We start from the raw sequence: 12751 nt of genomic DNA on the forward strand, positions 1-12751 counted from the left end.
CCCAGTTCCCATCCCTGGGGTGACAGGGTGATGGATGGGAACAGCGTGACTGGGAAGGGCAACTAAAACCCCATCCCTGATCTGCCAAGTGCAAACATCTGCACCCTCCCCGCATGAAAACGGCAGGGAAGGAACGAGGGGTGGAGACAGCATGAGTGTGAAAGCCCCATTTTGAGCATCTGCATTTCTCCGGTGGCACCTTGCATCGGGAGTCACCAAGCCAACACGGACTGGCAGGTGAAATTCAGTATATTTACATATACCGAAAGCCACAGCTGGATTAAAACAACTTTGCCTGCAAAAATGATGGGCTGAGAGGGGGGAACATTAAAACCCGAGGTTTTAATTCACAGTCCTGTGAAAAAACCATTGCTTTTCTCCCTAGCAGTCCAAAAATGCCTTCAATGTCAGAAACGGTGCTGGGGTGTGCAGGCAACCTAGCTCAGTCCTCGCCAAAAAATCTGCAGAGTGAAGACACAGACTTAAAAACATAAAGGACTTATGCAAAGGAGCCAGACCGAAAGGTGGATTGAAATTCCCTTTTGACCCAACAGTCATCACATGCCTCGTAATCCCTTCGGTGGGCAGAGTGCCTCAGCCCTCACCTGCCAGGGCGAAAACGGCGGCTCATCCTCCAGGCACATCAGCACCCGATGGAAGTATAGCACTAGCCCTGCAACAGCCAACACCCTGAGCAGAGAAACAGCTTATACCAGCAAAAAAAAGTTGTTTTGCTGGTATGAATTAAACCTGCTCGCTGAACAGATTACATTATAACAAAAACAAAAAGGCCTTTTGATGGTAGGACTGAACTCACAGTAGGGATTTTGCTGTCATAATTACATCACTGCCATGCCAGCAAAACTTTTTAAGTATAGACCAACTCCCTACATTTTTATCTTTTCAGTATAAAAGAATACACAGAGGCAGAAGTTATGAAACGGGTTGGCAGCAGGCGTGGGGAACTGTCTTGGCCCCTTAGAAAGCACCTCGTTGTGCAGTGAAGAAGTCCCACGAGGGTAATTTCCCCCAGGAATCACAGTGATACGTCAGCTCCAGAGGCATGCTGGGGGACTGGAAGTTGTGGTCCAAGGGGTGTGTTTGGGTTGTAAATATTTTTTTGGTGAAGATTTAGGTTGGGGTTTTTTTGAGTACCTATTTTGAAATGTTTGCAGCTACTGTGTTAATAAAGCTTGAGGGTTTTTAATTGTATGGAAGGGATTTTGCTACTTGCACAGTGATGAAATGGTGTGCACATGCTGATATAATCAAATCGTAATCCTTCAGGAAAATCTGATGTTTAAGTGCTCTCTATTCTGGATGTGCCAATTCAACAGCATACATGCTTTTTATATATAATGTAATGCAAGACTAAGATACTTAAGACACATTTAAAGAGGAAAAAAAGGGTGGAACTCCTTGGCAATGGCTCTAATCCCTTTGAAGGCTCCGGCATCTGCTGAGTCAGGCCCTCCCTCCCTTCTGCTCTACGTTGTAGTTTACAATCAGCCACTGAGTCACAGCAAATTCCTGACTTCACTATTTCATGAACTACAGTGGTATATTTTGAGGGTTTGGGTCCTTTGAATTAACCCCCTGTTGTTGTTGTTGTTGCTCAATAAAAAAATAAAAATAAAGAATATAAATAGATATTAAAAAATAGATATAAAAATAAATAAAAATAAAAATAAAAGAGCCCTGAGCAGTCAGCTCTGAGACCAGCTGCAGGAAACCTGTCCTCAGAAACGCTATCCTCATGCCACAAAATATACTTCACTCCTTGTGAAGTCCGTGGAGGCTGAGAAGGGCGCGTGGGGATGTGAAGCACTTTGCAGACCAGCCATGGGATCCCCACACAAGGCGTCTGGAGGCAGGATTGCATTAGCAGAGCTCTCTGCCCTGTTGGATAGACCTTGCTCCCCAGCAGACTAATTAGCCAGGGTGGAGCCCCATTCTGATATAAATCCATGCCAGCCCCAGTATCTTTCTACTGCGCTTCCCGGTGCCATGCAGACACGGCAATGTGGCCTGGAGCCAATCACCAATCCTGCCTAATTTCCTCATCCAAAAATTGATGATGCAGCCTGCCTGCCAGCTGAAACTCCCATTGTGAAACTGAGCTTGCTGATATTTGCAAAGCATTTAAAGGTGTGTCTTAGTGGGAAAAAGTGTGTTCAAACTCCAGGTAGGTCATAGGAGTAAACCCATTTATGATTCCAGCGGAGAAACACCAGTGAGCAGCATTTCACGCACTGTGGAGTCAAGCTAGGATTCCTCTTTAATCAGGTTAACTCAGGAGTCATTCCTGGCCCTTCCAATTATTTAAATCCCATCTACCCACAAAAGCCTCCAACCTTGCTGTGGTGGAGCTGTTGACTCACGTTGCCTGGTGGGATGGGGGTTACACTGCACCTAGCTGCAGTCATCACCTACGTGGATGGGGAGTAGCTCCATGGGAATGTGGCAGTGCATCCTCCAGCACATCCCCGTGCAGCCGCAGCGCGTGCCAAGCCCACGGAGAGATCCCAGAGGAGTTTCCTGGGAAGAATTAACGTGGTGGGCCAGGCGGCAGCTGCTCCAGTCACCAGCGGAGAGGCCACTAGAAACCTCAGGAGCACGCGGTGCAGGTGCAGACACCGAGGTACTTGGGTATCCCACAGAGGCACCACGACCACCCCTTGCCCAACACAAGGGGTTTAGCTCTAGGTAATTCTGCATCAAAATATGCTCTGCATTAACCCGAGCCAGGGAACTGAAACCGAGACAACATCTCTCTGCTTTGTGAGAGTGTTAGAAGGGAAATGCTGAAGAAATACAATGTGACTGTTCATGGAAGAATGATTTCTGCCTTTTATTCAAAATGTTTCTAAAGTTTAATATAAGCATCAACAAACTTAGCTATTAAGAACCCCTTTGCTCATCAGCAGTGTTTCTATCTCTAGGCAGAACTTGATATCTGCTTAACAGTGCAGAGCAAATTTACAGGACAGCTTAAGGTAGGAAATAATGAATACCACTTCAGCAACAGATAGCACAGGATAATTGTGTGTAGCTACAGATTGTCACACTGAAATGCACGATAATATGTAAGCGCTCAATTCTTATTTGGCTGTTATCCTTATTAGAAATGTTCAAAAGTTGAAATGAGTTCCATTAATTAAGTCACTTCCACTTCAGTGAGATTCTCTACTGTTTTAAAAAAATGTACTCTTAACCTGTACTTCTTAAAATGTAATTTTATGGGCTTCCCTCCTATTTTTCCCCCACATTTTTTCTGTATTTTGCTTTTATTTCCATGTATTACATGATATCCAAGTTAGGGGTTTCTTTCATCACTTTATTTTCTGCAGCTTTTCAGCATTTCTCCAGCTTTGGAAATGTTTCAGAATGTCAAATGAAAATGAAATATACGCATGTTTAAAAAAAACTCTGAACTTTAAACTTGTATGTAATGCTTTTTCGTGATAGAAAAGTATAAAGGAACAGAGCAGAATTTATAAAAGCTAATATTTTACCACCAGTTTTATATTTCAGTGAAAATCCCCAAAATCTGAAAAAGCCCAGCATTTCATTTAAGGTTTTGATCTCTAAAACCACAAATTTTCATTCAAAAAAAGATCTGAAGAGAAGGATTGAACTTGCTCTGAAAACAATGATGTTTATTGCTAAGGGGATGGAAATTAAATGCAGTCATGTTTACTGAGGAGCTGACTGCAAGGGGGCAAGGTCATAATTTACACATAATTACTGGTTTGCACTATCGTTTAACCACTACTGAGATAAATATGTTTTTCTTCCTTCCCTCTTCCTGTGCAAAAGTAGTGTTCAGCACACTTCTTATGCATTAGCCGTTCTTGTGCAAATCAGCGTTTTCTATGGTTTGTGATTCAATAGTAAACATTGCTGTCAAAAACAAGGTCTCCATCTAGAGATAGCTCCATATTTTTTGATAATATTTTCAGTTAGTAAGAATGTGCTATCAGCACATAATTAGATACATACATACTATGGCAAACAAACATGAAAATAAGATTGGCTACAGTAAAACGGGAATATTTTAAATGCGGGGTGTGTCTGCCTTTGTATAGAATGTACAGTCACACCAGACTCCTTTGTACCAACTCACACAAAAAATATCCAGCCAAGTATTCTGGGTGAGCCTATAAATAATTCTTGTTTCCCAAGGCTGAGAAATATATGCTTCTTGGATAACCTTTGAAGAGTTTGAGTCAAGATTTTCAGAACTGGCCAATGCTTTTGACTGCTTTGTTAGAGCCCACTTTGGAAACGCAGGGTGTTCAGAAAAAGGCAAGCATCCCCACTCTGGCAATCAGACCTCAGCTGAGGGAAAAGTCAAGTGCCAAGAAAAAGACTGACTCAAACTTCCTAATCATGCTAGAAGTTTGTCCTCTGCACCAAAGCCATTTTAAAAACAGCAAGACTTTGTGTTCTTATCATTTTGGTGGTGACATACCAAACACTCCAGCTCGAATAAAGCTATAGGTATTGGTAGCAGGTTTTGATGTGTCCAGGGGTGAGTTCCTGCAGGCCACCTATTCAGCCACAGCTCTTCCCAGCACAGCCATAACTCATGTTAACCATGCTGGTCTGTTCACACCTGTTTCAGTGTATAGCCCATAGGTCTGCAACCAGTTTGAAAAATACTGACAAAATGTTTGCTGCCTTGTTGATATCTTCAGGTTTCGTTCCAAACTCTTGCTTTCAAGAAAAGTGCAAGGTTTGAAATGGGCATGGGTTCCGGGGACCGTACCCGCTCCTCCTCGGCAGCCGGTGTGGTGGTCCCGAGATCACACCCAAAGCCTGAGCTTCACACCTAAAGACTCAGCTGCACACCCAAAGCCACCTACACCTCCAAATTCGCAGGGAAGGTGGTTCGCGTGGGCTACCCAAGCTTCTTGGCTCAACAGTCAACATTTTAATCGCTCTTCCAACTTGCATTATAGAGAATTCCTAGAGACGGGCTTAGTCCCAAGCTGGGATGAAATAAAATTCCATTTTCTCCTCAAGACAGAACGCTATTCTCTGCCCCGCTCTGAGAGGCTGATTGTGGGCGAGCCGGTGCAACCCTCCCATTCTTCTCCGGCTGCTTGTGCCAAGGGCAGAGTACTGTGGGGGTTATTCACACGCCGTGCTCTGGAGCATCTCCCTGCATGCAGGCTGGCGAGATAGGAGGATGGGTGGTTATTCAAATAAGCCCAGGCAGTCCCTCCCGTCTTCTGGGAGAAGAATCGTGCCAGAACCTGTGCGGTCTGACAACCACCTCCGTGCCACTCATGAACAAGGTCCCCCCTGGTTGTAAATCGGGTGTGAGCTGGGCTGGGTGCAGATGCAGGTAGCTAATTGATCAGCTGCACATAAAAAAAAAAAAATCCTAGACCCTTGATGCTGGAAAAGCATAAGGAAAGGCTTGTGCAACCTTAATTCAGCCCTCTTCTAACCTTCAATTACAAAATCACATACTGTATTTTCCATGGGACCCTGCCTCGTTCAGTTCACGGAATAGATGGTGTTCGCTTAATGAGCAGCTATTCAATATTTTATTTTCTTCTCACTCAGTGTGTTGCCCTAGGCATGATTTACTACATGTAATTCAAACCTAGCTGTGCAGCCAAAATTATTAATTTCAGAACAGCTTTTTTTCCTTTGGTACTCATCCTCACAGCACTCCTGAGTGCTACACAAACAGTAAATATTATATTTTCATAATACCACAGTGAGGGTGTTTTCACAATACCCCAGTGTGATTAAATGGGGAGGAGGGGTGGAATTATCCTCTGTATCTCACAGGTGCATAGAAGAGGCAGAGAGAAACACTAAAGTCCAAAGAATCAAAAATTTGGCCTACCCCCTTGACAATTTGAGTCCCGACTTTTGAAACTTCTTCACGTAATGAAGAATATTCATATACTGAATATTTGAGGCAGGATTCCCATTGAGTCAACCTGCATCCATCAGTGCTCAGGGACAGAGAAGACCTTCTGAGCTGTAGACTAGTCCCTGCCTATCACAGGCAGCTTTTTAATAATCTTATCAAATTGGACTGAATAGGAATTGGGTTTCTTGAGTTCCTATTAAAAAGCTGAGAACTCACTCCTCTGATAGTTAGAAACCATTTTCTAATTTTCAGCCTAAATTTATTCATAGCCAGATTACACTCATTTGTTCTTATGCCAACATTGTCCTTCACCTTAAATAGTTCCTCTGCCTCTCTGGCATTTGCCTCCGCTGATAAATTTAGAGAGAGCAATCACATTTTTTTCTCTCTCGGCATTTGTCTTGAGGAGCTAAATGAGCTACACTCCCTAAGCTGTCTCTCTCAAATTAAGCTGCCAGGTCCCCTGCTCATCCGAGGAACTGCTTTCCATACCTGCTCCAGCTTGGCGCTTATCTGCTCTGAGCGTGCCTTCACCCAGAGGGGAGGCTCCAGCGGTGGAACGGTAACTGGTGGTAACTAGAGGAGCTACAAATGCTTCTCTGTCTGTCCTGCAAATGGCGTGTCTTAGAATCAGCCTATGATTTCCACAGCCACATCACATCAGTAGCACCATGATGACTGCAGTCTACCAGCACATCCCAATTTTGCTCCTTTTTGGTTTCCAGCAGAAATTCTCAGCATCGGTTGAAAAAATGCATACGCTTTATACCACTGAATTTCACTTTGTTCCTCTCCGCCCAGTCCTCCAGACCATCACCACGTACCTCTACTCCAGTATCCCAGCCCCGATCTGTGATGGTGATGGTGCCCAAACCACGTCAGTGGCTGATTTCATTGGCAGACTAGGGAACGTATATATGTACACATTTGTGTATATGAAGTAGCTTTTTGGGTATGCCTGCTCCTGAGATCAATTTCAAAGAACCCAACAGAAAAAAAATCAGAGCAACTGTGAGGAAAGCACATAGATCAGATATGAGAGTTCAGAATATAAGACACCTTGATTTCATACCTTTTGAAAAATTCCTGTACTCAGTGGCTGTCAAAAATTGGTCACCTATTTGACATGAAATAAATTAAATTTTTTTCTTCTGAGAAGATTACACTCATCATTGAAGGTAAGACCGCTTCAGCTATAACTTATATATGCATCTTCTGTTTTTCTTTCCTTGTGATTTGATGTATGCAAGGCTATTTATAGTCATCTTTTTTCAGTAAAACATCTATCTTACGTTCACATACTAAAATACCTGGTAAATAATGACCAGACAAATTGAACACAACTGGAGAAACATAATACACATTTGTCAGCAGAAGAGAAAGTTTAGACAGGAAAACCAAGGAAGGAGAAAAAAAGGGAGGTAGTAAGTGTATGACTCCATGACTTAGCTGAAATAAATCATCCCCTAGTTGCACAGACTGCTTGCTTTTCTAGCTGAAAATTCTGCGTATTTCAGCCAGAATACGGTGAGGAGGAGGATGCTCCCTACCCAGGGGTCGATGGCAGAACCACGCAGAGGGGAGCACGGTTTGAGGACCTACCCAGAAACCACCACTGCCACCAGACCACAACTTAAGTCTGGTGGAGTGGCCCGAGCAGGAGGGGGTGGTGGTAGTCTCCCCTGTGTGGCTGATGAAAGGAGACCAACAAACCTGTGCCAGACTGTGTCACTGTCCTCTCGGATGAGCATCCCCGGACATGCTCAGAAGGGAACAGCAGCACCATGGCAGCTTCTTACCCTTACCATCTTGCAGACATGTCATGCCAGGCAGTTTTCCTTGCTTTGAGCTTCCTTCAACCTCTTAACTTTAATACAGCACTGACGGGCAGTTGCAATGAAATCCGATCGGCAACAAACCCATTCAGGGACGCATGGCAGAAGACCTTGGCAACATTGTGGTGCCATCTGTAGTCTTCCACACGAACAGGAGGACGCAGGTCTCCTCCCAGGAGGACCAAGTGGCATGCCAGCTCCTGGGGTGACAGCTCAGGCCTTCTTAATTGTCAATGAGAGCTGTATACCCAAGTTTATGTCCTGGCGACTTTCAAAAATCCATGCATAGAGCAGCAAATGGGGACGGGAGTGCATAACTGTCCTAAGTCATGCCAGGGGGCCCAGGGATATATACTGTCAGAGCTAGGCCACTCTATGGATGCTTTTGGGTGTATATTGCCTACAAAATGGCCCAGACTCTGTTGTAAGCCATGGGAACTTTGCAAGCCAACAAATTATGGTGATTTCAGGACAACTTAGATAACCCTCCAAGGTGTAGAATGGATCAGATTTGAGCTGGGATGGTCCAACAAGACAGTGAGTAAATGCTATGCCTCTCTGACCTCAGATACATAGAAAAAGTTGCAAAATTCCCTTTGGAGAGTCAAAACTTAAATACATGGGGACATAAAGCAAACAAAGGGAAATACACGATGTTTTCCATCAAAGGGCTGCACTGTCACGTGTATGTGGGAAAAGAGAGGAGGAGGCTTTTGCAGCGTGCAGGGGATGAAAAGTAGCAGCCATACGAGAGGCTTGGGTGGAGCAGAGAGCAGGTACGAGCACATAGCAGTTGATGAGAGAAGAGGCGTAGGAAGGAGCGGCGTTACTGCAGGCAAGAGGAGGCATGACCTGCACTGGAGCAGGCAGTTGGAGCGTGGGGACCCTCAGCTTACAGGTCCGGCACTGCTACCGGCTCTGGAGAACACGCCTGGTCCTCAATTACCTGGTTGAGTTAATTGTGGTACCTCTGCAAGCACAAACCGAACAGATCCAACCAGTTCATCCAAAGGCGACAGTTTTGCCTGCAGAAAGGTTTGCACCAGTTTCACTAATTCAGTTTTAACAAACATTTTAGTTAAACTGCTGCTGCACTGACAGATCTGAGGCGGTAAGGAGGGAAAATATCTGGTCTTGTGTCACTCCAGTGTGTCTGACAGGAGCGCATTTAGTCTCTTTCCAGTGAATGACACCTATTTTGGGGGCAGAAAAAACCAACTGCCTGACAAAGTCACACTTCCTATGGCCCTTATTTTTCCTTGGGAAGTATATTCAGCTGTGAATACGTATATATACCCTAATGACAGTCAGCTGTCACGTCTGTAAACATACATTTACCTCCTATTAAGGGCTATTTGCCCCTTTTTGTGACCTTTCACCAGCTTTCCATACCCTGGCCATGTGGCACAGATGGTATAATCCTGTCAGGCTAAGGCAGGTGACAGTGCTGCTCAGTGTTTAGTAATCAGTGACTGTAATTAGCCAGACTGGACACAGGCTCAGATAATAAGGCAGTCAACCAGCTGCCAGTCATGAGGCTTTTCCTGTGGGCTGCAGGAGATGGAAGAAGGGATGATATTAAGAGGCCATGCATTTTTCCAGCACACTTTTATACAGAACCGCTAATAATGTTATATATGGTGTTTGTTAATTAAAAAAAGAAAAAAAAATCCTTGTTATTCCAGAGTAACAGATAAAGTGTGTTGCACATCCCGTGGGCATACAGGACCTTTCAGTTGGTTGTTAAATCTGATGGAGCTGTTTGGAGAGTGTTTAGCAGCACCGAAGCTTTTTCCTATTTGGAGAATATCTTGTCACGTTGTCCTGACATGGACATGTTCACAAGCACACAAAACGTGCATGGATGAAGCACTCCAGGTTCATGATCCCTAAACCAACAGGGTTAACACAGGAAAGTGCTGTCACTAAGCTACTAGTTGTCTGCATTCAGAGAGCAGGGTTTAGACAAACAAAATTAAACTCAGCTGCAGTGAAAGTAAAGAAAAACCTAAATTAGTTTTAATTAAAGAGCTACTGTTAAAAAATATGATGGGGGTATTGAAACTACTGGCATTAAGAAGTTATCGGAAGAAGTATTTTTACTGATTTTAGTTCTTTTTAGGGAGCTAAGTGATCATCCTCATTTCTGATCTTGTGTTAAAGTACACTTTTAGACAATATGTAAGCTGCACACGCTGTATTTAAGAGAAGTAAGCAGTGGGCTGAACTGACCGTATTTTCATGTGAGAGATGACTCACAGTCTTCTGGATGGTAGAAAATTCTCCATCCTGAGCAGATGCTTACAGTTTGATAGGGTGAAAGAGGTTTTATTAACGAAGAGGCAACCAGTCATCTCTTGCAGAGGAGAGGCTGGCATTCATTGTGTAGGAGGGCTTTTCCACCCCCCCTTCTTCAATATTTCTTTCCTATTTTTAAACGTGTGCCCATTATTACAAAGACACTAATGGTGAAATATATTTAATTAAAAAACACAAATGCACACATCACAATGAATCAACTTCTCCCCATCTTTTATTACATATATTCCAATGGCTTTTCTCCCTCTTCCCCTCCAAAATTATGCTATTTATCTGTACGGAGCAGATACCTTAATCTTTTGGGGAAAAAGCAGAGAATAATTTCAATTTCCATGCATTTATGAAAAGACATTCTTAAATAGGCCAGAGAAAGAGATATTGCATCTATAAATAAATTATTCCGAGGCGGGCGGTGGGATGGGGTTACACATTGCCATTGTGCGGGGAGGCTGCAAAGCCTGACCCGGGAGTGCAGCTGTTGTCTTTGTGCCGGGCACTCTGCCTCTGCCATTGTTCCCCCGATTACAACAGGCACGTCGGGGGCGCGGGGAGGGCAGGCGGGGGTGAAAGGATGGCTGTGCATTGATAACGCCTGGCACTATCACCGAGGGCAATGATAGGCTTCTCAGCTGCGGCGCTATCGGGGTGAGGGTCTTTTGAGTCACCCCCCGCCGCCTCCCCTCCCTGAATCAGCAATTTCGGGAGATGTGAATGTGTTCACCTCCTGCGTGTGCCAGCTGGATCTTACCCAGACACACACACAGGATTGTGTCAACAGATGGTGTAAAAGGGGACAAAAAGGACAGTATTTCCAAACTGAATATGTAATATCAAACAGGTGTGGAGGTAAGAAGGTGGTAATGAATAAGGAACGCCGTGCTGCGGAGAAGGGCGTCTGCGTGGCTTGCAGCAGAGCGGCAGGGAGGGAACTCATCGCTCCTACCATGCTCTGCTCAACAGGAGGGGAAAACAGCCACCATCTCTCTGCCACGGTCCTTGCCCCAGTAACGCAGGGAGGGCTCAGCTGCCGGACAGCCGGGCCCCGAGGAGCTGGCAGAGGTGGCATCCCTGCTGCCCTTTCAGCCCTCGCATCGCTGCCTGGTTTGCAGCGGCACCTCCCAAAGCCCTACGCAAAGATGCCTGGCCTCTCAGCACCCTCAAAGCCATGCTCACCCCACTCCTCCAGCTGGGGCGGAGGGAGGCCAGGGGAACAGGACACCAACAGCGGTGGTGTTCCCAGCTCCTGCTACCTGCCCGCCTGGGGCAGAAGGGAGAAACCCCCCAGGACAACAAATCCCAAATCAATTGTACTGATCTAGGATCGTGCTGTCATCGCAGATGCACCAGCGACATCTGAGCACTGGCACGAAAGGCATTCATGTCGTGGGAGGCGTTGTGGGGCCCATACCTTGCCACAATAATGTGATTGATGCCCGTTTCCTTCTGCGGACCCGCCAGCGCATAGGACAGCTGTCACTCACGCCGTGCCAACGAGTCTGGCCATCTCACCTTAAGGGCTGCATAGCACACGTGGTACCATGAACCTGGCCACGGGGAGGGATTCACCTTCCCTGCACCCAGCTGAAGCCGCCTGCCCAGCACACAAAACCCAACAGGACAATCCACCCCCAAAAGGCAACAAATCAGCCACGCTCTGCTCCAGCCAAGGAGTCCATCATGGCCAAACTGCCTGTCTGTTTGTACCCCAAGATGTGCACCCCAATTCACAAAACAGTGGGGGAAAAAGCACCATGTTGTGCTTTCCCTGACACAACAGCTCACCATTACTTTGGAGATTTTACCCTTCCTAAAACCCAGAGGAAATCCTCCCATTTCTCAGCAGACTGCTGTCTGGTCTTGCCGAGCTCCTCCTCGACTGCTCAAGAGAAGTATTCATCTTAAACCTGTTTTAACTTAGTATTTATATCTCTCTCTGGTTTCTCCATTTATTTCCAATTAGTGTGGGCCTCGCTATCTGACGGGGATAGGATCACACGTCACTGTTAACACTGATCTCACCGTTAAGACTGCTAACAGAGACCCGGAGTAAGGGATTTCTGATGTGAAAGGCACGGCCACCCTCTGCAAGCAGGGTTGGGAACTAAGATGTCCGTCACTGTGGGACTGGGACTGACTGACTTGATTCTGCTTTGACGGCTTCAGTTGCTGTCAGACAGCGTGTGGCTACTTTGTGAACTTGTTTTCACATTGTTCTGTTGTAGGTACCTAACTTGCATATTCCCAAATTCTTTCTTTGGATTATCCCAAATTTATAGACTGTGTCTATGTTGTATGCATTGTGTACAAATCCACCTTATAGATATTCATATATTTTACTTGCAATCTGGTACGCATCTGTTACATGTAAAAGATGAGCTTCCTGCTCTCATCACTTTCAAATTATTCTCTCCAGAACTGTGTTCAGCCAAAACTGAGTATTGCTGTTTCCTCATCCTCCATGATCTGTCAGCTGCGTTCAACACACCTAACACTCCTGTTCATCTTGCAATCTTGCCCTCACTTACCTGGCTTGGTCATTTTCTCCTTCCTCTCCCCTAACTGGGTCAGTCAGAGGACCTTTCTGATTCATCCTCCAGTTTTCCATGGAGGTGCCAGCAGGTCCTCACCATGGCCCCATTCTCTTTTACCAGGTTCACAATACCAGCCTCCACCATAGGCACCTATATTTCAATCATCTTTC

Source organism: Gavia stellata, chromosome 5, assembly GCF_030936135.1.
Source record: "Gavia stellata isolate bGavSte3 chromosome 5, bGavSte3.hap2, whole genome shotgun sequence".
Lineage (NCBI taxonomy): Eukaryota > Metazoa > Chordata > Aves > Gaviiformes > Gaviidae > Gavia > Gavia stellata.